General features: G+C 37.5%; 1 protein-coding gene across 2 annotated transcripts in view; it reads right to left on the reverse strand.

Moving 5' to 3' along the window:
- The window catches only part of palm3 (paralemmin 3), a 60,555-nt gene extending 38,221 nt beyond the window's left edge, over positions 1-22,334 (reverse strand). Inside the window, exon 1 of one of the 2 annotated variants that reach the window (XM_079841750.1) lies at positions 21,757-22,334. The gene's annotated coding sequence lies outside the window, so the exon portion shown is untranslated. The remainder of the gene's footprint in view (positions 1-21,756) is intronic. The other variant, XM_079841751.1, reaches the window with a different exon arrangement.
- Between the last annotated feature and the right edge of the window lie 2,633 nt (positions 22,335-24,967).

Raw genomic sequence — 24,967 nt, forward strand, 5'->3', positions numbered from 1 at the left:
CTGTTTTGCTGGTTTTACATAAATTCCAGGAGTCATGGTGTAGAGGTTTTTATCAGTCCACCAGAGAACAAAGTTTGGTTTAAGAAGGTTGCCAAGTTGGAATCTTTTTATATGTCAGTCACAGAGCAAAAAATAATTTATTAGGACATTTTGAAATAAACAATATTAAATGTATAAATGCATTAATAAGAGTATTAATATTGCAGTTAACTAATGTTAATAAATGACACCTTAAATGTGAAAGGTTACAATTTTTTTCTTACTGTACTGGCATTTTTTTACTTGTATTTTAAAATGTTTTTTTTTTATTTATTTTTTTAATACATTTTCTCACCCTCTTAATCGTTCCAAACCTGTATGTCTTTTCTTCTTCTGCTGAACACAAAAGAAGATTTTTGTTCTAAATGAAAAATCCCTCATGTCGTTCCAAACTTTTTTTTTTCTTCTGTAGAAAATTAAAGATATATATACATTTGTATTGTTTTTGTCCATTCAGTGGAAGCCAATGGGGCCAAAACAACACTTGGCCTATTTTACTTCTCTTGTAATATGGTATGGCACCTTCATATATAGGTTTTATTTTCTACAGAAGAAAAAAAAAAAGTTTGGAATGGCATGAGGGTGAGAAATAATTATGTCAGATTTTTCATTTAGAACAAAAATACAAAGAATATAATTTTCTGCAGTGGTGTTTGTCTTCCTGTAAAATTGAGTTATCCTTCTTCAGCATGTAAACGTCCTAAAATGTCATTGAAAACAACAACAACAGCGATTGGTTTTTGCCTGTTGGTAAAGTTCCAATGCAGACAACCAAAAGTCGGAATTTGCAAGACTACTTGGGTGTTGTGAAAGCTACCTAAAGATTTTTGGGGCGAAGGCTGGTCGTAGATCAGAAACTGGGTTTTTGCACAAGCACTGAAACAAGATGAGTCAATAAAGTCATACAGTGAGCTAATAATCAAGCTGAGATTCTCAACAGTCTGTAGTCTGTAGATTGCTGCAAGTACTGCTATCCATCAACTTAACAGGAGATCCGGTGAGATTTTCACTTGAGATTTAACACTGCATGAGCTTATTTCATGGTGGATTCCAGGTGTCAGCTGGAATATTCCAAATATTATGTGGCTTGCACTAGGATGTCTGAGCAAGCTTCGCCTAATCAATTTAGGATGTTTGTCGAAGTGTGCAGGAAATGCTCAAATGCAGAAAAAAGAAAAGGAAATCAAAGCACATTAGGAAAGGTCAGTCCTCATCAAAATGCATAAGATGACAGTTCAGCTAATTATAAACTGGAAAAGCCATCAAATCCTCGGATTCATAAGAGGATTTCATATTTAAACAGTGCAACCAAATGCGCTTTAAATGTTGCTGTAAGTTATCAAATCTCTGGCAGGTTCAACAAAATGTCACCCTCTGGGCTGTCTATAATCTTCTGAAGCCATTTAGGATAACGTCCCTCAAATCCACTATATCAATTATCATCGAAGATCATTTTTAGAGACTTTTCCTTTATCAAGCAAAGCACTAAGCCCTGTTTGAACAGCTTGCGAGAAACGCAGCCATGTGCAAGCAAAGGCCACGGATCGAGATGCAACTTCTGAGTCATGACTAGATAACCACAACACCACTGCAGGCACAGCGTGCAACGTGCATGTGCGTGTTAGAGCCATGCTGTTACCATGACAGAACAGATGTCAGGTGCCTTAAATTAATGATAAAGGGCTTCATTAGGTTTCCCTGTTGCTCATGTTTACTGAATGGGGGTTATGCGCAACAAACCTCCATATTATGTAAAACGGGTTGCATCGCTACCAGTCCAGGTCTTTTGTATGTGCTGCATTAAAAAATAAAGCTTTACTCAAGATGCCTTCAAAGGAGCACGCAAAGATGAGCATAAGTGACATAAAAAGCCTATTGTCAAGTTTTTGAATTCATGCTGCAAAGGCATGACTCATGTTTGTGATGGTACTTGCACGCTTGCGGCTTCGAAGGGCGGGAAACATAGTGTTTTGTGCTTTTTATTTCTCTTTTTCTAGGACTCACACACACATTACAGAGGAAGGGAAGAGCCCTTATCAAGGACAGGAATGTGAGTGTTCTGTGTTCCTCTTTTCCTCACACTCTATGTACTGGTGGAATGCCCAGATTTTGTTTGCTTTTTGTTCTGTTTTTAATTCAATCTTCGGTCTCCAAAAAAAAAAAAAACACCTCCAAGCTATGTTTCTACCAAGGGTATTTTCAGCCAAATGTGTTATTTTTTTAATGATGCAATGAAGCTTGGCATTTAAACAGTCTGAGGAGATTTCACTGTAAACCCTAATAAGTTAGCACAACTCAAAATTGAGGTAATTTTTTTTTTAAACAAACGCAAAGATTAGCAGAACTTTACATATTGAGTTTGTACTACAAAAAATGTTAATTGCAATTTAACTGAAAAAATGTACTGAGCTACCCGTTACGTCCCTAGCTGTTTGTGCTTGTGTGGGTGTTCTCTTTCTTTCTCCCGCCTCCTGTCAATTTCTTAGGCATGCCTACACGGGACGGCTATTGGTCCAGGAAGCTGTCCATCTTCCTTAACGGGCGTGACGCCATGACTTCCGCTCCTAATCCTGTCTAGCGCCGGAGTTTAAAAGAGCGACAGGACTTTGTGTTCCTGTTTCTTTGTGTTCATTGTGTAATCTGCCCTTTTGGATCTTTTGTTATGTTTGTTGATTTATTTACTTTGTTTAGTTTCGAGTTGTCTTTTTGTTTTCTCATGTGTTATTTTGAGCAGATTGACTATCTCCTTGGTTCATGGGAAAACTGGACAGGAAGCATGTCACGTGACATACACCTTGCAACACCTAGTGATTGTAATGTATAGACACACCAGCTTAGAAGTGAGCGCCACTTTTGTACGTTTTGATTTGTTAGAGAGGATAGGTAAGTTAGGGCGTGAGGAACGCAGAAGACTTGCTTTTCTTATTTTCTTTTCATCAGTTAGGTTAGAGGTTGAACTCAAGTGAGATTGGTTTTTGTTTTGTTCTGTTCTTTTCTTTGGTGCCACTTTTGTCCTTTTCCTCAGTTTACTATTTTTGTATCTTTCTATTATATATTGTATACACTCTAAAAAAAAAAATTTCTATATGGTACCAAAAATGGTTCTTGGCTCGTAATCATAGGGTAACCTTTTTAAGTGCTATATAGCAACAATTTGGGTGTTTCAGTGGTTCTTCAGCAGTTTTTCAGAGGTTCTTTGACTAAGGTGCTATATAGCACCTCTGAAGAAACGCTGAAGAACCACCAAAATTGGTGCTATATAGCACTTAAAGGGTTAGTTCACCCAAAAATGAAAATTCTGTCATTAATTACTCACCCTTATGTCGTTCGACACCCGTAAGACCTCCGTTCATATTCGGAACACAAATGAAGATATTTTGTTAAAAGCTGATGGCTGAGAAAGGGTTCAGATTGGCCTCCATTGGCATTCAGTACACTTATACTCCCAAGACCGATAAAAGGCACTTAAAACGTCGTTACAAAGTCCATCTCACCACAGTGACTCTACAATAATCTTACGATGCGACGACAATAGTTTTTGTGCGCAAAAAAAAAAAATCAAAACAACACCTTTATCCAGCTTGTTATTGCCTTCCGCGTGTGCCTCCACGACGCATGCGCGAGAATATGACGTAGCGCCGGGGTTCGGACATATGACCCAGAAGCGGTAGAAATCTATCGTCTCAATCGCGGTTATGATAATGTGACGTTGCTGTGCGGCGCAGTCATGAAAGCTTATTGTCTGTAAGCAATTTTAAGTATTTTGGTTTAAAAACAGGTGATTTTAAAACGTTGAAGCATGTGCGCTGTCTGAGAGACGTGTGACATGAAGCCTCTGCTCATAGAGCGTGTGAACGCTTTTTGCTGCCTAATTGGGGTTAAACGGTAAAATACACCATCAAAGTGACCATGTATTTGCAAGTAAATAGTAATGTATGTCTTAAGTGAATGTTAACAGTTGAGAGAGAAAAGAAAACATACAAGTATATTGGATATGTGCAGTCGGTCTTAAAGTGACAGCATTCAAATTTACCTGCTGTCATTATTAATGCTAATCAAACAACAAAAAAAGAGGAAAATCCTCTCACTGCTCTTGACTGAATCACTTTAGTAACATTAATAAGAATAAATGTATATTTAATTTACACAGTAAAGACATCTGATTACTTTATACATTTTATGTAGTTTTTCTAGTGCTTTTTTTCAGGTAGGTCTATTTCATTTGTGTCTGTTCTATTGTAGTTTGTTTTCTTTGCTCTTTATTTATCACAGTTTACTAGTCTACAGTAAGCTGGAGAGTATTAGTTTTTTTTAAAAGATATTGAAAATGGTGATTAGAATTATATTTCAATGGTATCAAAACATTTGATATCAAAAACCTTATTTAAAGCAAAAATAACTATTTTGTGATATATATCGTTATTATCATGAAAAAAACTTACTCATATCGTGATATAAGATTTTGGTCATATTGCCCACCCCTAGACAGTTAAGCAACATGCAGCATGTGGATCTCCTTTTATTCATCTTGTGCAAAATAACACTTCATTTCAACACTAATAGCATGATGCAAAGCATGCTGGCAGCTAGAAATCTGCTGTTTAAGTTGAGCTTAATATAAACAGTGTTGAGTCCATGTAACTTTTTTATACAAGTACAAAATGACTGAGTAATATTTGAGTGAAATGAACATGTTCGTTTTTATAGTGAACAATGCATAGGAAGTGTTTTTTCACAGCAAACATTGTTCCTATTATTCACAAACTACCTGCAATCAAGTTTAACCCGACATTATATAAATTTGGTGCAGTCTTTGCTATTCCAGTGCTAATAAAGTCAAAGTCATTATTTTCATGCAAACATGTCTACTTTCATGTAAATTAGGCTTATTATAGCTTGCACCTTACACCAAAAGGAATACATCAGAAAAGGTTTGGAACACATTCGGCATGTTAAGAGCCGGTTCAGGCTCATACAAGCAGTGGTGAAGTGAAGTTCTTAGTTCAGAAGACTTCTCAAGTATGTTGAAGTGCACACTTCAAGTATAAACATGTTTCAGATGTTTCCTCAAATTCCTCACAAGAAACAAAAATAGGCACAAGAGTCAATTGTTGACACAGAAATGCTCTCTTGTAAAAAATGCATTACTGCAGGCATGCACACAATGCAAAGATTGTTACAAACACTTGACATCATAATTATGCAGCATCACACATATCTTCACGAAGAAGGCAATCCCAGAATTAGGGGTGTAACGGTACACGTATTTCGCAATTTCGCACCGAACCGTTTCAGTACAGGACTTCCGGTACGGTACGGTGCACGTGCACTGAACGGTACCGAATGCAATCTTTAACAGTTAACAGTAGGCTTGTTTTACGCACGGAACATACTTCAATCCAAGTTCCCACATGAACATATTAAGTATTACGTCCATTTTATTACAAAATTCAAACAATAAATGCCGTTTTGACACTCTTTAATGTGACATGACAGATCAAGCGGAACAAGGCGCGCGAGTGAACGCAATTACCTCTTCCTAGTCAAAAAATAAACATATAAAAAGGTATGTTGAGGATACATTACAACTTACTGAAACGTAGTGTAATCGCTCAATCAGTGTTTCAAAGATGGAAAGACGTCAATAAAACAGCTTGTAAATAATGTCACGTGGCATTACATTTACCTCAGGCAAGTCATTCAGTGTCCACAGCTGTAAGAAATGAACTCTTTCACTAAATATATGCACTATATTAGCCTATATATTCATTATATTCTACTTAACCTGTTAGTCATGTCTCTGAGTCTGGTTTCTCCCAAGGTTTATTTTTCTCCATTAGGTCACCTGATGGGGTTTTGGTTTCCTTGCCACTGTTGCCTCTGGCTTGGCGTGCTCAGTTGGGGACACTACATTTTTCAAAATTTTTCAACTAAATATCCAAATAAATCTAATTATTAAACTAAATTAACCATATAAACTAAATTACTGATCTTATTACTGATCTATTACCACCTCCATCACCCTGAGTGTTGGAGCTCCACAGGGCTGTGTGCTGAGTCCCCTGCTCTACTCTCTCTACACCCATGACTGTTTGTCCACACACAGCTCCACCTCTATCATCAAGTTTGCTGATGATACTGTTGTCCTGGGTCTCATCTCCAACAACAATGAGACAGCATACTTGGACGAAGTGGAGCAACTGACATCATGGTGCCAGGACAACTGTCTCTCTCTGAATGTTAACAAGACCAAAGAACTGATTGTGGACTTCAGGAAGAGACAGCATCGGTCATACTCCCCTCTCATGATCAGCGGGACACCGGTAGAGAGAGTGAGCAGCTTCAAATACCTGGGTGTGAACATCTCAGAGGATCTGACCTGGACTACACACATCCAGACACAGGTGAAAAAAGCCAGGCAAAGACTGTACCACCTGCGCCAGCTGAGGAAATTCAGGGTTTCACCAGCCATCCTGAAAACTTTCTATCGAGGGGCGATAGAAAGTGTCCTGACTCAGTGCATCACAGCGTGGTACGGGAACAGCACCAGTCACGACTGCAAAGCCCTGCAAAGAGTGGTGCGCTTATCCGAGCGCATCTCAGGCTCAGCTCTCCCGTCTCTGCAGGACATCTACACCAAACGCTGCAGAGGTAGAGCTACTAAAATCATCAGAGACATTAATCACCCTGCAAACTCTCACTTCACCCTGCTGCCATCTGGTAAGCGCTTCCGTAGCCTGATGGCAAAGACTGAAAGACTCAGGAGGAGTTTCTTCCCCCAGGCCATCAGACTCCTGAACTCAGTCACGTGACTTCACTTCACCCCCGCACACACATAAACATCCAGTTTATACATTAACATCCACATACTGCCATTGCACTGCACTTTACTTTCCTATTGTTACTGCGTAACAACCTGTAATAAACCTTGCACATTATACTTCTTTATATATACATATATATATATATTTATGTTAACCACTTATTTCTAAGTCTACAGTTTATCTCACTTATCATATCCACTTATTTTTTTTATATTTTTTATATTTTAATTTTTATATTTTTATTTTTATCTTATTTCCTATTTTTATCTTTTACTTGATTTATTTATAATTCTACTTATGTTAATACTTTTTATTCTAATTTTATTCTATTTCTATTTTAATTTCTTGTAACTGTTATTTGCACTGTCCATGGAGCGGACCTGTTTACATTTCACTGCCAGTTGTATATTGTGTATATAACTGTGTATGTGACAAATAAAACTCTTGAATCTTGAATCTTGAATCTAAAGCCCACACTGTCACTGTATGATAATTGAAATTAACTGATGACATCACCGTTTTCTCCAGAATGGCTAGACGGCTGAATAAAATGATGTAGCATTATTTTCCTGTTTAACACTGTAGAGCTGCTTTGAAACAATCTGCATTGTTAAAAGCGCTATATAAATAAGGTTGACTTGACAGATTAATTTAAACATACATTAAATAATCATGAAAATGACAGTCACTGTGTATAAATGATTTCAACAACAAATTGGAGTAAAAACATTATTTTATAATTAGATTTAGAAGTAATGCAAGAACTGCCTTATGTGAAGTTTACATGTTTGCATACAGTGTGTTATTTGAGTGTTGATTATATATTATATCTAAAATAAATAGCAACTGAATAAATAGAAATAGTTTGGGCTCTGTTGTTAACATTATTATAGAAATGTGCAAGTAAGGGCTCCCTATATAGTTTACAGCATTATCTTTAAGAAACATTTAGTTATAATTGAATTCATTTAGGACAGACACATTAAATAAAAATACATTTTATATTTAGTTCTCTCCCCTGCTGTACCAAACCCGTACTGAACCGTGACTTCAAAACCAAGGTGCGTACCGAACCATCAGTTTTGTGTACCGTAGCTCAGTGAAAAAATGGTGGACGAGGCAAGAAAAATTTTGCATTCTAAATTTGTAAATCAACTTGCTTTGTGCCTGACAGATTAATCGTTAGTTTAGCAACAAACTAACTAATGGAATCAATTGTGAGTCAAAATGGATATTAATTCTAAGTGTTCCAACTGCAATTGTGTCAGTTCAGGCAGGATTTGACTTCTATTTTACATTATATATTAAAAATATATCAATAATTATATATTTAAGGTTTTTGAAAGTCTCTTCTGCTCCTCAAGGCTGTATTTATTTGATCAAAAATACAGTAAAAACTATAATATTTTGAAATATGATTTCCATTTAATAGAACTGTTTTATATTTTAATTTATTTCTAAATGTAATATATTCCTGTGATGGCAAAGCTTAATTTTCACCAGCCATTACTAGTCTTCGTTCTCATCATATCATTCTAATATTCTGATTTGCTCCTCAAGAAACATGTCATTATTGTATATTATATATATACACATTATATATTATCCATGTTTGTGGAATTAGTTTGTGGAAACCAATCAAATGTTTGGGGTTAGTATGGTTTAAACAAAACGAGGGGAAAAAATAACTTTCGTGAATAGAAGAAGAATATGTGAATAAAAGCCTAAATTCAATCCGTTCGTCATATAAATGCTCAATTCATATGGATTAGTTTTACGGTCACTTTATGAACTTTTTGAAGCGTCAAAGCGTCAGTTTGCATAGCTGTCAATGGAGGGACAGAAAGCTCTCAGATTTCATTAAAAAGATCTTCACTTGTGTTCCAAAGATGAAGGAAAGTCTTACGGGTTGGGAACGACATGAGGGTGAGTAAATAAATCACAACATTTTCATTTGTGGGTGAACTTTCCCATTAAGCACTAACATGTCACTCATGTAAAATGTATGGTGACGTGTACTGTATGTGAAAAGAACATGTAAAATCTTGAACTTTACTAACGAAATTCAAAGGTGTAACAAAGCAGGTACAAAAGACACCCAGATGGTGAGCACCTGTTCTGACGGGCCCTGACAGCGCCTTGGGGCTTTAGGCATAAAAAAGCACGTCACCTCTAGATGAAAACACCTGACATTCCACTTCTGCTGCACATCACCCTACATTCACAGGAACAAACAGCTCTGATACAGAGGCCTGAGAGTGTATAAAAATGAAGCTTTTATTTATTTATCACCTTTAATATTGCAGCATATTCAGCATCACTGGTGTGCCTGTGCTCAATCAGTTTATTGCTGATACATGGGCTTAGATAACACCAGCCGTTTAACATCAACGTGTTAAAGTGAACTTCTGTTTCACCAAAACTCTCCTGGGCATTTTCCTCTACCAACTCACCCAGTAATATTGCAAAATTATAGTCTTGGCCTCAGACAGTGTGTCCACATACTGAAAGTTCCAATCTGATTGGCTGGCTGCTATACAATTTCAGTCGAGGTGCACAAGATTTTATCTAGAGATGTATTTAAATTCTGATATCTATTTTCATGTTCTGAACGATAACCAATGAATGTCCAATATCAAAATTTGATATTTAGTAATAATTTGAAATTATACAAGACTGCAGGAATAACAATTCTATAATGTACATTATAAAAATGTATATGACAGAAATATTAAATATTATAAACATTCTATTATAGAAATGCACTGAAAATACTCACAACGCAACCAAATACAGAAACGTGCTGCAACTGAAGAAAACACAATGAATATCTACATGAAGATAGGTATCTAATACTTCTGACATTCATCCGAGCTTCTTTTAAGCTCCAATGTCAATTATTCATTTTGACTTTAATGAACACAGACGCAGTAAGCCACAGTCAATGATTAAACATCTCTTTCCCCAACGGAAACTCAAAGCACACTTTCCCACCTCAACTTTCATAATGAATCATTTCAAGATTTTTCACCAGATATTCTTGAGATGAGCAGGCAAAGTGACATGTAACGGCATGTTGCTGTTGTTGTCTGGGATTAGTGATTTTCTTAAAGAGGTTTAGGGAAGAATGTGAAACTAGCCTAATCCTGCCTAAACCAGACACACCGATTGCCATCAGCACGCTTTAGCACCAGGACCTGCAGAACACACAGTACTTCAGCCATGTCATTATACGCTGTCAAACATTATTATTGACCTTCCACGCATACTTGTGTCCTCCACTTATAGATGGCCTTGTTTCGTATAAGCTGCTGAAATTGTCTCTGAGCTGTGCCCTGCTTTCCTGCAGTTAAAAATACTGCGAGAATAGAATGTGCACCTACTATGAGCAATTTGAGCAAATCCAACAATACACATGACAAACTGCACTAATAGTCCATTGGTCATAATCATGCAGTCGATTAGATGAATATGTGGGGTATTTCTGGGGTAATTAACCAACATTCATTGAGCCCATATGCTGAATCAAATGCACATATCAGTCTTCTCTGTCAGTCCAATCAAATGCAGTAATGAGTTGGTAATTGTGGGAAATTACAACCGAAGATGGAAATGCCCTTCTCCCAATTATGAGTGTTTAAAATCAACATGAAATCAAAATTGATTATATTTACTCTCTAATACTTAATTCATCAGTGTATGATTCCAAAGAAAGAAAATGTTTGTGTTTGTCACCAGGCTTCACAGGCTGTTGGTTAATGTTAACCAATAGCAAAATAGCTATTTTTGTTGACTAAAGCAGCCTTTCTAAACAGGTTATGGCACTAATCAGGTCTTGCTCAGATATGGTATGAACAGTGACCATGATTTCACCAAGTACAGCATGTTCCTGGATCAACATCTTTGTTGATCCTGGAACAACATTACAACCAACCAATCAGATTTGAGGGACAAATTTACAGTTTATGTCAACAAGTTTAGGCTAACAACCAGGGTTAGGTAGGGCCCTATGTTTTTATTTTCAGTTAAAAAAGATTTTGACTACATTTCAATGGTTAAATAAAATGTGTAGTAATCAAAAAGCACACAATTGAAACACAATTTAACAACCATTTATTAAAAGTTTTAACAAAAAATTACATGTTTAGGGCCCTATGAAATATGTTTTTATTCTCCATTTCTGTTTTATTTTGACCAAATTCTGTTTTCTGTTTTAAGTTTTCTGGATTCCATTTTAATTATATTTTTTAAAAATTATAACATTATAACATTTCTGTCAAGTTAAACCAAACTTTTATTTTGACGGGTTGCAGAGAAGACCTTTATGTTTCTGTATGTTTATGATATGATGTAGACTTGGTAAACCCAGCCTGATCTGCCGGCGATTTGATTTCGTCCTGCAACTCAGTCTGGAAACCTGTATTGCTTTTCATTTCTACTGCTTCGGTTACACCTTTGCGGGAACCAATGACAGAGTGGCTTATCCACCTGGCGCTCTATTGGCGGGTTTAACACGATGAAAGATCACACGTTGATCACGCCTCTTGTGGTCTGATTGGAGTCATTTGAATTATGCTCGTTGATCACACCTCTTGTGGTCTGATTGGTTGAAGGACTATCCAATTGTGTACAGAGTCTTTTGAATTATCCTCGTTTATCACGCCTCTTGTGCAGTAGAAAATACATTGCAGACTTCCCAGACCGATGTTTAATCTTAAATTGAGCTTGGTCTGGTGATAGCCAGACAAGATATGATGACAGTTTCTCAAAAATTTAACAGTAAAATGTTTATGAAGTGACTCAGGGGCCTGTACTATGATGGTAGTTTAACAAACTCAAGGTTACAGGATTAGTTTCGAGATGACAAAACCAAACCAATCTATTCAGGCTTTTTTGGTCCCATGATGCTGATCATCAGCTTTCTCTGTCAACTCAGGCTTTGATCCTGAGTTTAGGAGTTTAGCTGTGACATCAGTAGTGAACAGCCAATCACACGCTGTGGATCAGTGAAACTGAGATTCACTTCTCGTGAGAGAAGCAGCGAGGTTCATTTCTCTCTTCTGCAGAATATTGCATGATTGAAAAATATTAAGAATTTAAGTTTAAGTTTACACAGTAAGAAGAAAAGAGCTGTCTATGAAAGAGGACAACTTAAAGAAAAATCTTACTACTTCAATGCAAGTAAAAGTTATGAAGTTAGTTTAGTTGATATGTAGAGAGAATGGAACATTTAAGCTCACATGTAGTTATTATAGCTTAATTTATTGATTTTAAAGCTTATGTATGACCTTTTTATAGGCTATTTATATTAATTTTAACTAAGTGCCTATTAATGATTGATTTACTAAAATGATACATGTGCAATTGATTAAGGGTATAATAATTAGATAAATGATATCCAAATCATTCAAATTATGATTATTATAAATAAGCATTGTTAAAAGCCAGACGCTTTAGTCTTTAAAAAACATTTGCTATGTAGTGACCTTTAATTTGGAGTAGAAACAGGTGACTTTATTGCATCAGACATGTCATTTTGCTCACAGCTGATTGGTCCAATTTCAGTTTGAGATCTCTTATCCAGAACATACCCTGCCCTGGAGCAGGTTAGCCGTGGAGCGCAAGTTACTATGGAGATGAACACTGCTAAAAGCCAAACCACTTTAATGGGACCTAAAACCCAGGATTAGCACAAACTAAGCTTAAACATATCTGGTTAGCCAGCTAAACCGGCTTCATGGTATAGGGATGTTCATGCATTCATGTCCTCGTATAGTGAAGCGGCAGATGCTGAAAACACTGAGCGTCATGTGTGCTTCAAGTGTGTGTGTAGAAGACGAAACTGTGTCTGGGTCATTCACACAGAGACACACAGGACATTCAGTATTCGTACTTAAGTCTTCTTGCGGTTTAATATTCACAGACACTAGTTTATATCATGATTTGATTTAGTTGTACTGACCTGCTTTTTGTTTATTCATCAAAAATTGAAAAATTGCAGGAAATTCTGTTTTTATGACTGTATTCCGTGATTCTGTGTTCCGTGTTTTCTGCATCGTGGAAATCATACGGCCCTAACTGGGAGCTTCTACATCAGGGATAAGTTATGGGTAGGGTTAGGACAAAATTTTAACAAAAACGTGTTGACCCAGGAAGATGTCTTCCTTGGCAAAAATCACAGTGACCAGTATGAAAACCCAATTTTTACAATCTAATCAAATCCTGATGGATCAAATTAAAAAAATGTCCCCCTCGCAGAATGTCTATTGTTTCACTCTGAAAAATATCACATTAACAGAAAGGGTTGTGAATGCAGTTTCGAGCTGACTTTGTGCATGTGTTCAGAGTGCATGTGTTGCTCTAATATATTTTTACCTTAAATAGATTAACTTTTTCAGAAAAAAAACATATCTGCCCTTTAGCATCCAGAAGCACTGAGTCATTGTTTTGTCTCAGTGGATTAAGTGTCTAATGTTTAACACGTGCTTCTCTACTGCCCTTGAGTTAGCAACGACAAATAAAAAAAAACGTCAACACAAAGTGACGATCAAACGGTTTTACGCATAAAGAAATGAATACTTGCAATAAATGAATAGCCCATTTGATGACATCATCAGTAACTGAAAAATGCTTTTGCATGATGCTGCATTTTAGTCCAAAATTATCTCCCAGCACGACATTTAACAAAATGTAACCTCAAATAATATCATTAAACCATCAAAATCATTGTCATTTTATTGCATTGCAGCAATGAGAATGAGGTGTTTTTGCATTTCTCTGAAGTTTTCTTTTATCATGCACTGTCAAACTTCAAAAGTTAGCTTTAGTTATCTTTGACTGACAGCACTGGCTTATTAAGCCTAATAGCTCAACCCACATTACAGGGTAACTGACATCAAGCTACACAGCGTGTAAAGCCTTTTAACAACACACTACTGCTCTCATGAACTTGGCTGTGTGAAATGTGAGACAGCATCTCATAGGGATATCCTGCAAACCTTTGTAACATGTCAACAAGATAATCGGGATAAAGAGGTGGTAGAAAGGTCAGAAAACATTGACGGGATTCCACATTCAAGTCAACAAAGCAGCTGAAGTAAACAACGAAGCAGATAATTGGTGGGAAATGAGTAGACTCGAGAGAAAAGAGTTTCCTGGCATGACAATCACAATGATTTGGTATATTGACCAAACCAGCAGACAATATCAATATCCGTAGTCAAAAAGCCTGCAAATGAGGTACACCAAAGGTTCATTTAAAGCATTTCACAGCATCCAATTCAAGCGTTTTAAGCATGTCTTTAGCAGCAGCTCAATATAAATCATAACACACTGCTGTTCATAAATAATTACAAGCATCCCTATCTGCCCTTCATGCAAGCAGAGGAAATTAATCAGGTAGCGTTCTAACAGCAAGCCTGCGTTCAAAATATTCATAGTTTTCATTACTAATTCCCAGCTCCATACGGCACAGATGACAGAAGAGCTGTGACCTCATATCCTTCACGCTCTGCAGGGTATCTGAGCATCTGCTGGATTTAAAGCCTCTTCATGAGGCTAATTCATTGAATATTTTTGCATCAAATTGTAGAGTTGAAGTGTCTTTTGATCTGTCTCTGATAGATCAATTTGGAGAGGTCACTTTATAATTATTGAGTATTTTAGATGGTATAAATCAAACCCCGTCTAAAGGCCACCGACAAACGATGACCAATGCGGACAACCACCAAATAGCAGTATGAAGCTTTTCAGGCATTCCACAACCCGACATAACAAGCGATGACCAAAGCAAACACACACTGGGGTAATAAACACACTAATCCGACAAAAGTTGACAGTATCTGTTGCTGTTAGTCGTCGTTTGTTGGTGCAGTGTGAATTGCCCTTAAAGGTGGCTGGGTCCTCTTAACTAGTAAACTGTCATAGGTTTTCAATGGCTGATGCTCACACCAATATCCAGGGCCATAACCACCAAAGACATTAGGGTGACATCATGTCAATTTCACTATAGAACAGCTGTCAGTCAATATGTTGTTTCAGTGGCCAATTCTTAAACGTTTACATTTGGTTGCATCATTGACAACAACTAGAAATCAAAGTGGCCAATGGCCGATATAATTCTGATAATGCAAAAAAAAAATTGAAAAAAAATGAGTATTGACATTTGAAATGAGTGACATTTACAGAAAAACCCCCCCTAAGAAATATTTAATGCGCACATAAAAGTTTCTTGTGCACATTAATAGGTTTTCTTCAAATGTCACTTCAGGGGCTCCATACATTACACAATATTTAATCAAAACAAATTAACCACTGAGAAAGTTATAATGAAGGTGAGGTGACACTCTTTGTCTACTTCGCCTTATTTCACAGACGGGGCTTGGATTAAGCCAGGATTAGGCCTTAGTACAGTTAGGACATTTAAGTAGCTATTATAAACGCATCTTATAAGAAACATTACTGGTGTACATCTTGAGACAAAACAATGGCACTGACATATTTCAAGATATGACAGTGCAAGTTGTTTTCAGTTAAAAAAAACTCAAACATCAAGCGTAGCGTCAGTTCTGGCCGGTCACGTTAGTCAAGCTCGCACCTATAGGAATACGACGTCGATCACATGCATATATAAGTTCCTTCAGTCCTATCAGTAGCTATCGCGTTCTCCAGAGCTCATTTACCTTCCTCCATCCAATCAGGATTTGGTATTCTGATTCCCCTTGAATCAGACTAAATTCCCAAATTATTTTATACATTAATGATCTCTGCAATACATTATGTTGGTTCTGTTCTGTTTACCCTAATGGGGGTTATTACTGCTCTCCCTGCTCTTATCCATGCTAGACTGCATGGATGCGCAGGGAGTTCTTGCCCAGAACAGAACCACACCGCCAATCCAAACTGTATGCTAATAGTCAATCAATCATCTTTGACGATAGTGGCCCTGATAGAAACACATTTTAATCTGGGACTAGGTCTGTGAAACCAGGGGTTAGTATCTAGAAAAAAAACATAACATTCTATTATTAAACTATATAAGTTAGGGCCAATTCGCCATGATTTACTCACTTATAAAGCTAACATGGCACAGAATCTCTCTGAGGGCCATTGAGCCCACCATTAAAAATAGACAGAGGCGCTTGTTAAACTTCAGATTTATTACTTGCCGGCTGTTGAGAAGGGTGTGTTAGCTTCCTAAGGCCTGGCAGCTTCTCTTATATGAAATAATAATAAACTCTGAGTGACAGTGAGTCCAGTGGAGATGTCATATTGCATATTTTCAACCTGAAATTAAGATGGAATACAGGCAGTTTGATTTCTAAAAGCTTTACTTCACCCTTCACCTACACCGTGAAACTGTTATGAAGAAGGAACACTATAAACACACTGAAATAAACAGTTTCCATGTCAAACATGACATACATGCCATGACAATAAGAGACTTTTCCCCACGAAACAGATGTTTTTTGATCATCCATGTTTGTATTAATAATGATATTAACATTAAAAGAAATAGTTCACCCAAAAAGTCACAAAAGTACAATAAAAGTATCATAAATGTGGGTAATACGACTGTATATTTTTTTCTTTTGTGTTCCAGGAAAGAAAGCAATACAAGTGTGGAACAATTTGAGGGCGAGTAAAAGATGACAAAGCTTTCATTTTTGGGATAACTATTTCTTTATCAACTTTTGCATGTGTGCAAGCAAAAAATCAGCGATGTGATGTTGAGCATTGTCCTCCTGTGGTTTTCCACAGTGGTTCCCCATCAAAAGCAAACACGTCTCCAGCAGCTAGCCAATTCTTTAACCAGCAGGACGCTGTGAAACGGTCCAAGCGCACACTGCGAGATGAGTACTGAGACAGCAGCTAGGGATGATGGGAGAATACTCTGTGTAAAATTACACACAGAGCAAAAGTGTCTTTGGCCTCAGGCTGTTGTACAAAGAGGCTCTCTGGAAGGCTGCATGTATAAACAACAATTTAGCATTGAAGAAATTGAAATGCATCTAAAAGCACAACAACACAAATCTCAAAGTAGATCTGTTTGCACCATCCCATGTGGAAAAAAGAAATAAAAGCTTTTAAACTCCTAGACAGGTTGCCTGACAGACTCTGTATTATTTTTCCCTGATTATGCTGACGGTGTACCTTTGGGGGTGAATTCTCAGATTGATTGTAACCCTCTCTCATCCCTCTTAAATGAACTTGGTAAACATACAGGTCCAACACCTACAGAACAGGCCTGAGAGGAACCTAAAAAACTGAAACATCTCATCAGCAGCACCATCCTGCAGCATTTCACCTGAATTTGTATATCATAGATTTCAAACCAATCAACATCAACCCTTCAATCTTGTTTTGTTAGGATTTGGACGTGCTACTATATTACTGAATGACTAATATCACTTCAGTTCTTCATCAAACATGTAGAACGAAGGACTTTTATACTGTAGCTTCTAACAAACATCTTTAAAGGGTTAGTTCACCCCAAAAATTATTTTATTAATTACTCACTCATGTCGTTTCAAACCCGTAACACCGTGTCCTGACTCCTAACTAGACGTGATGCGATAAGACTCCAGCCTCAAGAAATTTGTCTGTCCACACCAGACGCAATGCGGCGTGACTACGAGATGCGACAGAATCAATCAAAAACCACAGCCAATCAGAACAGCGCGTGGGCCGGCTCTCGCAACAAGTGTAGGCTATGGCACCAGAGATTAATCTTGACGGCACTCGAAAGGAAATGGATAAGTACAAAATCAAATTCACAAATTACACCATTTAAACAATACTAAATATATGTCATAGAATATACTTGTTTGTTCACAGTTGGAATGTTCTTTTTCGATATCTGCGGTGAATTATCCATTGTTGCTTTTAGTATGACTACGTTACAAAGCTGGGAGCGCTAAGTGATATTCAAAGTCACATTACACACTTTAAATAAAGCACACACATTAAATAAAGCACAAACATTACCTGAGAAGATTATCATTGCCATGTTTTGTGTTGGTGTTCCAGCCGCGACGTCGCAGAAATAGAAATCGCTTCTAAAATAGAATCATTGCCTTGCGTGTATTTAGGACACGGTGTAAGACTGTCGTTCATTTTCGATACAAAAAAATTAAAGGGATAGTTCAACCAAAAATGAAAATTAGCCCATAATTTACTCACCCTCAAGTCATACTAGGTGTATATAACATTCTTCAAGACAAATACAATCGGAGTTATATTACAAAAGTCCAGGCTAATCCAAGCATAAGAATTTGATTAATAGTTGCTGTGTTCTTGAAGTCCATAAAAAGTGCATCTGCTGATCAAATAACGTGCTCCACGCGGCTCTGGGGTGTAAATAAAGGCCTTCTGAAGCGAAGCAATCGAAAAAGCGATGAAAAAATATCTATATTTAAAACTTTATAAAGTAAACTTACGGCCGACCGCCTTCCCTGTTCAATTTATGGAAAAATTGTTGAAAGTTCCCCAGCCGATCAAAAGATGTACGCATCTTGAGTTTCACTTTCAACATTCAACAGTTTTCCAAAGGCGGTCTGCCGAAAGTTTACTTGATAAAGTTTTAAATATGGATATTTTTCTTACACAAACGCGTCAATTCGCTTCAGAAGGCCTTTATTAACACCCCGGAGCTGTGTGGAGCAGTTATTTGACGGACAGATGCACTTTTTATGGACTTCAAAAACAGAGCAACTATTAATCCAATTCTAATGCTTGGATTAACCTGGACTTTTGTAATTTAACTCAGAATGAAGAATAACTCAAGAAGAATGTCATATACACCTAGGATGACTTGAGGGTGAGTAAATTATGGCCTTATTTTCATTTATGGGTTTAGTATCTCTTTAAGATGGTTTGTCCCTCCATAGACAGCTAACTAAGCAACTATGTTCTATTCACATATAAACATTCATCAACTCACACATCAGTTGTGGTGAACGGAATCTCAAGCATGTGCGCTTGACGTGCGAGAACCAATGAGGTTCATTCTCGTGTTACGCAACAGTTTGAGCTTCAACAAGAGGATTGTTCTCGAGCGTTAAGCAGGTTCGGGTTGAGCTTCTGTTAATGTTTGCTGATCAATGTTTATGTGTGAATAAAAGCCTAAATGCAATCTTTTCATCATATAATTTAATATATTTATAAGTTTTACAATCACTTTGTGGGCATCGGAACCATTGTATGTGGGTGGGACAAGACCAAAGATATTGGACCCACTCACTTTTACTGTCTCTAATTCAGCGCATCTCTGTTCACCTACCCCTAACCGATAAACACGTCTTCATTTTTATTAAAAATAAATGCCTTTTTGATCTGATGTGTGATGGGAAAAGAGAGTAGAGAGAGTTCGACAAAAGGCTGATTTGAACCTCGGGTCGATTTGTGTCAAAACTTTGTTCCATGTGCCTTACCCCAACACTATTGCCACTGTAAATATTTCGGTGACTTTCATAAAATAAAAATCTGGCCCAACCAGACGTTTAGTAAACTAGGCGGGCTATTTGCACTGTGGCATCTACTCCAGTAAAAAAAAAAAATCTGGGGGAGGACCACCCACATTTTTTCTTCTGCTTCTGACGCCCATGGATCTCTTGATGAACTTTTTGAAGCGTCAAAGTGTCAGTTGCGTAGCTGTCAATAGAGGGACAGAAAGATCTTAATTTGTGTTCCAAAGATGAACGAAGGTCTTACGGGTTTGGAACGACATGAGGGTTAGTAATTCATGAGAGAGTTTTCACTTTTGGGTGAATTATCCCTTCAAAGAAAATTTAAAGTAATTCTAAATCCAACAATTAAATCTGAAGCAATTTCTGCGCCATTAGCAACATAACCGAATTGCTAAAACACTCCCCCCCAACTGTCATTGGTCCGGAAAAACAGCTAGTCCCGCCCCAAACTCGTGCTATTGGTTGAGTCATTGTTGCTATGTCAGGCTGCTCTGCAAGCTCAAACAAACAGTAAGATTTTCATAACGCCACAGAAACACAGTTGTCACTGCGGTGCATTTTAACGGGGATTTAAATGTTTTGACGTGGAAAAGCACTACACACTTCACAAGAGTGCAGCTGTTAATCACTGTCTGTCAAAGTGTGTGTCCTGCTTTAAATCCAGAGGCAAAGTAATACTTCAAGCTGCACGGGTCATTTTTCTTTGTGTAATTGAGTATTTGACAGCATGGTGACTCCATGGCAGTGAGGAATTTCCCTTCAGCAAACTGAACATCCATCATCTAGGGGTAAAGGGCGCTTCCGTGAATCTTCACCAGGACACGATGGCCAAGTGAGACCGTTCCTTCTCTATAGTACCACTCAATTGTTTCATGCTGACGGTCTGCACTTTTATTTTCATTTTCTAAATCTCTGTACTTTTCACTCCGGTGGACCTGAACTGCACTTTAAAGTTCTTCCCTTCATGGGTGGAAAAGCTCCAGATGGAATTTGTTTAAATCACTTGAACAGGTTGCAACTGCAATGACAAGGAGGGTTTCCAGCTACCAGTTTTTCAGGCCTTCTGTGTTTTTTCTTTTGTCAATTCCAATAAAACCTTTTTTTTTGTCAATGGTAAGCAGTTCTTGCACAGACAAGCAGGCAACTTAAGAAGTGAGAAAAGCTTCAGGTGGCTTCTCTTTTTCTCTCCAATCATTCAGTTCAGTGAATTTTAAGAGCTCCATTTTGCTGTTCATGCTGTGACACAAACTTACAATGTCCAAATTCTGTGAATGTATGCTTTTAAAAATGACTGCAGCGTGAAATTGGGTTGGCAACTAATCCTGCAAAGTATCAGACATATTCTTACCTAAAATATTGAATATGTAAACTTGGTACTTATTTAGAGGTTATAATACTTTTGTTCTGCTACGGATTACACAGACAGACCAAATCCAACAGCACCTTACATTTACATACTAATCCTTGCATCAACTGACAACGGAAAGTCTCTGAAAACTAAACTGATGTCTTTAGTTCTGTTACCATGTAGGCTGATGGGATTAACAGCCCAGGGTGTCGCAAACTCCCACTTTAAACATGCTTGGCACATCTAGTTACATCAAGTCATATGAGGTTTAACTTTAAACAAAGTACAATATTAGTGCATTGAACATTTAAACCCCTTAAAAAGAACAAAATAAAAATTTCAAAATGTTCAAAGACAGCAATGTCTAAAAAGTGACCGCTTTTGTATCTGTACTATAGCAAGAATAACGTGAATGTGGCATTGTGGCAAAACTGTGGTCAATTTTCTAAGGGTTACTTGATACTGTCAATCCAAGTATGCGCTGTAGGCGTCTAGGCGAATTTCATAATTTGTAGGCAATGTGAAATTACAACAACCTAACCTTTTCTGTGATTAATTCTGTTATCAACTGGTGCAATCTTAAAGTCATTTTGATATTTTTGTGGGGTTTAAGGTCAAAAATCTGTATGTGGTGTAACCAGCGTGAAAAAGGTATTATGTCACGTGACAAAACAAAACAAAACAGAGATGACCCCATTGGACCCCCATGTGCATCACAAGGTTAGAGCCACACAAATATAATTTCTATAAAATTATATAAATAGGCCTAATATATTTTTTTAAACATATGCTAAAACCAACATGAATTTCTTTCCAAATGTGTTTTAAACTACATTTAAAATAACTTTTTAACATCTCAGCCGTTCTTATTTGTAATTTTACAAATGAATGATAATTATTGCAGATAATTATTAGTATTGATCGTAAACCGCAAGCAATACACAGATGTGTTTAGCCTAACTGTACGTGCATGCGCGAAGAAAAGCCCCGTAAAACAAACAGCTAAAGACGCTAACGTTACCTAACGTGAATAAAGTAGCCTAACCAACACACATCAATAGCTTTAAAACATCCTTACCTGATGTAGGATACTGGCCCGCCCGTATGTCCTGCTGAGTAGGTAATGAAGTGTTTGTAAATCTACAAACAAAACTGAAAGCGGAACTAATATAGTTCAAATGAAGACGAGTTTGCCGCACGAACGAAGATCTAAGCCGAATGGACGTAATCCGCAAACTTTACCGCGTCTTCTGATAGAAGAACAAAACACCTGAGGAGCTTCGCCAAGAACAAAAGCAGGGTTTAATCGCTTCAATTCAACACTTAAAACCGGTTAGTTCAAAACTGCTGCCAAGCAACGTAAAAAGACATAAAATACAAGAAATGAGTCTCAAACATCCACTGAAAACTTTGTGCCTCTCCCACCTCGACGCACTTCATGCACGAATGAAGGGGAGTGAGTGAGAGGTTTCTGGTTACCTGACTCGAAAGTTCCTGTTTGTGAGGCCAACCCACTCCTAGCAAACAGTTTCCTTTTTTTCTTAAAGGTCCCATGGCATGAAATTTTCATTTTATGAGGTATTTCAACATTAATATGAGTTCCCCTAGCCTGAATATTGTCCCCAAGTGGATAGAAATGTTGATTGGTGTAAACCCGAGTTCTGGCTGTCTTTCTCTGCCTTTGAGAAAAAGACAGGCCAGACTAGCCAATCCTGAAGTCTCCTGGTTTGACGTCCAAGCAGGAACGGTTACCTCCCTTTCCTCCGCCCAGAGAATCTGGCACGCCCATGCAAACGCTCGAGAGATCAGTGAATGCTGGTAGTTTCTCAGTGTTTGGATGTACAAATGAAAACAGAAGTCTTTTTTCAGTTCCTTCTGATCTATGATCAGTGATTTCTTATGTGTAGCTAATTATTTATTATTCGTGCACACACTACGGCTTCTCTCTCTCCCGACAGAACGGTGTTTTCGATCTTGTGAGTCAGTGTTTTTGTACGTCCTCGTCGCATCTATCTGTTCTTAAATGTGCATACAGTCGGGAGTTTCTGCTCAACATAGGCAGAGCCACATCTCTTTAGAGATAAACCTCACGCACGCCGAAGCTCGGCCTTCAACATCCCCGACCCCCAGTACTGCACCTGGCCCACAGCGGAGGCACCAAACGCGGCGTGAGATTAAGCAGAAGGGTAAGCGTGAGCGTATCCGGCTAGGCTAGCCATCTTTCCCCACAATAAACTGGATTACATTCGATTACTACTGTTGTGTCTTTGTTTGCGCTGGGTAAGTTATTCAATGCGCGTCACTGACGCTTTTCATATGATTGGAACATAAAGCGCTTTAATCAAACTTACTAACTCGTTCATCTCGCTGTAATGGTTCATTGCATGTGTTACAAAGTTGGTAGAATAATGATGAAGACGGACTCGGCGTGACTGGGACTCGTGTTTATTCAGAACTCTCAGATACAAACACAATAAACTCGCGCTGACAGACAGCGCTCTCACAACTCAGTAGTTACTATTAATAACTTTGTTAGCAATCGCTCCGTCTCCGTGATGTCCGGTACGCGACCGAATCATTCTTTTGAATCGGTTCTTTTTAGTGAACCGAACGAGTTAACCAAATCAGACTGAATCGTTCTAAACGGTTCGCGTCTCGAGTCAGCGCTGATCCATAATTTACTAAAGTTACTAATTTTCTGACATGAGTGACAGCCCCTCCGACTAGAAATAAACTAATAACCTGAAGTATATTCTAGTAACTACAACAGTTCACCCTGAACTGAGACATGCTGAGAGAACTGATGTGAAGTGAACTCAGGTCCATCCGTCTCTCTGCCAGCAGCTCGTGCGTCGTAGACCTCGTTAAACCACGCCCCCTCAGCTCATTTCAAATGCAAAGATGTCAGCCAATCACAACAGTGGGCGTTTTTACTGAAGTCTCACAGCAGACACACCTCTTGAAACAGGGCAGTCAGCCACAGGGCAAACAGCAGTATAGAAAAAAAATGCCTTTTATTTCTAAATTATGACATTTTATGATGTAAAAATCATACTAACAATATAAGTACACCTCAGGAAACACTATAAAATAATAGAAAAATGCCATGCTATGGGACCTTTAATAAAAACGGCAAGACCTTCATATTTGTTTTCGGGAGTAGTTAAAAATTAACTGCTCATGTGGTGTGGAGTTAAGCAACTACTGACCCATTTTATCAGCTAAAGAGAGTGGAGAGGCTTCTAATGTCTACTGTAACAGGCTGTTTGAAATCAACCTGTTAGACAGAGACTTGTCATGATCAGACAAGAAGAAGCAGGCTACAGCCTTTCATGGGGTTCTTAAATCTGGAACCATGGTGCAAAAGCTGCCTTTTTCTCCATGAAAACATTTTATCATCATATTGGATATAAATATTTGGAGGGGAAATCATTATAATAACATTTGAGCTAAAAATTACCTTGAATTTATGATTTTCTATTTGGTTTACTTCCTCTATTGTTTTAATGATGGCATTCAAATTGCATGAATTTACCAAATTTCTTTCAAACTTGGGGCCAGTTGTTCAAAAGTAATCTGATTGGATTTCGGCTATTGGATTTGATCAAATCGTGAAAATGGGTTGTTCAAATTATCAGTTTGTGTAGTTAAAAACTTTTTTGTAAGATTGGGATGCATTTTATCCACACAAAAGAAAATCTGGATTATCCTGATGCCATCATGTAAAAGGGTGGATTTCAGGAACAAAAATTTTATAAACTTTAAAACTGGTCCAAAAAAATACAACCTTTGTATCATGTAATACACACACACACATTTTTAGTTTGCTCTTGATTAGTTTAACTCTTAAAGTAATAAATTAGAAGTAGACATTATTAGACCTATTAAGCCTTTCGGTAGCCTACAGTAAAGGAAATAAAATAATCCCCAAACAGCTGTAAATATCAAACAAACATATCATATTTAATTTACTGTGTTTTTATCACTGTTTGTAAACTACATTGGCACAATCATAAGAGATGAACTATTCAAAAGAATCAGGTGAATGCTACGCAATCTTTTCAATTTTCCCCATCTTGTATTTTTTCCATTACCATGTTCCTTTAGAAGCTCTGTAGAGCACTAGTAATCCAGATTTGGTAATCTGAAAAAGTGTGTATCTGGATCATGATGATCCAATCCCATTTTGCTTTGAAAAACTGTCACAAAAGCAAGATGGATTACTTGATCATGGATAGCAAAACATGGGATTTCCAAATCCAAATAATTCTGATCCAGATAAAACATTT

The sequence above is a fragment of the Gobio gobio genome (assembly GCF_949357685.1).
Source record: "Gobio gobio genome assembly, chromosome: 17".
Taxonomy (NCBI): domain Eukaryota; kingdom Metazoa; phylum Chordata; class Actinopteri; order Cypriniformes; family Gobionidae; genus Gobio; species Gobio gobio.